The sequence below is a fragment of the Podarcis pityusensis genome (assembly GCF_964106645.2).
Source record: "Podarcis pityusensis genome assembly, chromosome: 3".
NCBI lineage: Eukaryota > Metazoa > Chordata > Lepidosauria > Squamata > Lacertidae > Podarcis > Podarcis pityusensis.
The window spans coordinates 9655900-9658286 of NC_138026.1; the positions used below are offsets into that span (position 1 = coordinate 9655900).

Here is a 2387-nt window from a genome sequence, read left to right on the forward strand (position 1 = left end):
TACTAGGTTGGTTTTTGTGATGTGCTCCCACTTCTGCAACTGTTCCCAATTGTTTTTCCCTGCATAAGTTTGTAAATCAATGAGACCCCATCCTAATGAAATAATTATTAATAATTCTCACTGAGTTTGAACCATTTGCAAGGTCCATATGGGAACTCTAAAGGTAAAAATGACACCCTATAATTTTAACAACACTGGAAAAGCACCTATTACTACACCTTATCATTGGTTGTATAAACTGAGTACAGTGGTGCCTCGCAAGACGAAATTAATTCGTTCCGCAAGTCTCTTCGTCTTGCGAGTTTTTCGTCTTGCGATGCACGGTTTCCCATAGGAATGCATTGAAAATCAATTAATGCGTTCCTAGGGAAACCGCCTTCAGACCAGGTCCGGGGACAGTCTGTCCCCGGACCTCTTCTGAAGGCTGGGGGGGGGGCAAGGGCTTTTCTTCCCACCCCCAGCATTTTAAAAAACCCCGGGACAGCGGAGGACTTCTCCGCTGTCCGGGCGATCTTAAAATGCTGGCGGGCGGCATTTTAAAATCGCCCCGGGACAGCGGAGGACTTCTCCGCTGTCCGGGGCGATTTAAAAGCCCCTGGGAAGGCAGGCAGGGGGGACAAAGACTTTTGCCCCCGCCAGCCTTCAGAAGAGGTCCTGGACCTCTTCTGAAGGCGGGCGGGGGGCGAAAGTCTTTGCTCCCCCCCTGCCTTCAAAAGCCCTCCGGGACAGGCAGGCAGGGGGGAGCAAAGACTTTCGCCCCCTGCCCGCCTTCAGAAGGTGTTCCCTCCCCCCCGCCCGGCTTCGGAGCACCGTTCTGAAGCCGGGCGGCGGCGGCAGGTGTTCCCTCCCCCCCGCCCGGCTTCGGAGCACCGTTCCGAAGCCGGGCGGCGGGGGGAGGTGTTCCCTCCCCACCGCCCGGCTTCGGAGCACTGTTCCGAAGCCGGGCGGCAGGTGTTCCCTCCCCCCGCCCGGCTTCGGAACACCGTTCCGAAGCCGGGCGGCGGCGGCAGGTGTTCCCTCCCCCCCGCCCGGCTTCGGAGGAGCCTTCCGAAGCCCGGCGGCGGCGGGAGGTGTTCCCGCCCCGCCGCCCGGCTTCAGAGGAGCCTTCCGAAGCCCGGCGGCGGCGGGAGGAGGTGTCCCCGCCCCGCCGCCAGGCTTCGGAGGAGGTCCGAGGACAGTGGGGAAGACGCGCTGCGCTTCCCCGCTGTCCCTGAGATTTCCCTATGGGCTGTCGTCTTGCGAAGCAAGCCCATAGGGAAATTCGTTTTGCGAAGCGCCTCCAAAACGGAAAACCCTTTCGTCTAGTGGGTTTTCCGTCTTGCGAGGCGTTCGTCTTGCGGGGTACCACTGTATCAATTGCAATATTTTCTGATACTGAACATATATTTTCTGATATTGAACATGTATTTTCTGATAATTTCAGTGAAAAGCAATCTGGACGCATTTAAAACCTTTGATCATCATAAATCAATCCTAATTCTTTATAATTTCTAAATCCTTCTACATTGATTTCCCAGACATGCCGTTTAAATTGTGCCCAGTGGTGTACTTCTTGTGCACACATAGCCGTCGTTGTTCCTTCGCTGGCCTCCACAGTTATGATAAACAGTCTGAACGTTCTGTTGTATTCTGCTGTTCCTCATAAGTAGTGTTTTCAGTTTGCAATTTATTCATTTAACCAGTTCTGAGGCACTAGGATGGTAAGCAATATGAAGCCTTTGCTTGATCCTTAGTGCCTTGCATAGTTTCTGCATGTCCTTACACACAAAATGAGAACTTTGATCTATTATTTATTATTATTATTATTATTATTATTATTATTATTATTATTTTGTACCTTGCAAATCTAACTGGGTTGCCCCAGCCACTCTGGGCGGCTTCCAACATATATAAAAATATAATAAAACATTAAACATTAAAAAACTTCCCTATACAGGGCTGCCTTCAGGTGTCTTCTGAAGGATATATAGTTACTGTACAGTGGTACCTCGGGTTACATACGCTTCAGGTTACAGACGCTTCAGGTTAGAGACTCCGCTAACCCAGAAATAGTACCTCGGGTTAAGAACTTTGCTTCAGGATGAGAACAGAAATCGTGCTCCGGTGGCGTGGCGGCAGCAGGAGGCCCCATTAGCTAAAGTGATGCTTCAGGTTAAGAACAGTTATCGCTGGAGCACGATTTCTGTTCTCATCCTGAAGCAAAGGTAATATTTCTGGGTTAGTGGAGTCTGTAACCTGAAGCGTATGTAACCTGAAGTGTATGTAACCCGAGGTACCACTGTACTTCGCTAATAATTTATCATGTCAAATTCCCCATTGGTGAAAACTGAAATCATCATGACATCATGTGATATCCCATGATTCTTTGACTTGATTTATTCCACCAC

General features: G+C 50.2%; 1 long non-coding RNA gene across 1 annotated transcript; it reads right to left on the reverse strand.

Annotated features, from left to right (window-relative positions):
- Positions 1-317: 317 nt before the first annotated feature.
- On the reverse strand, positions 318-913 carry LOC308473150. The gene is made up of 2 exons (XR_013983953.1): positions 871-913; positions 318-662 (listed from the first exon to the last, which is right to left on the reverse strand). It is a non-coding gene; the product is annotated as an uncharacterized lncRNA (long non-coding RNA).
- Positions 914-2387: the final 1474 nt, after the last annotated feature.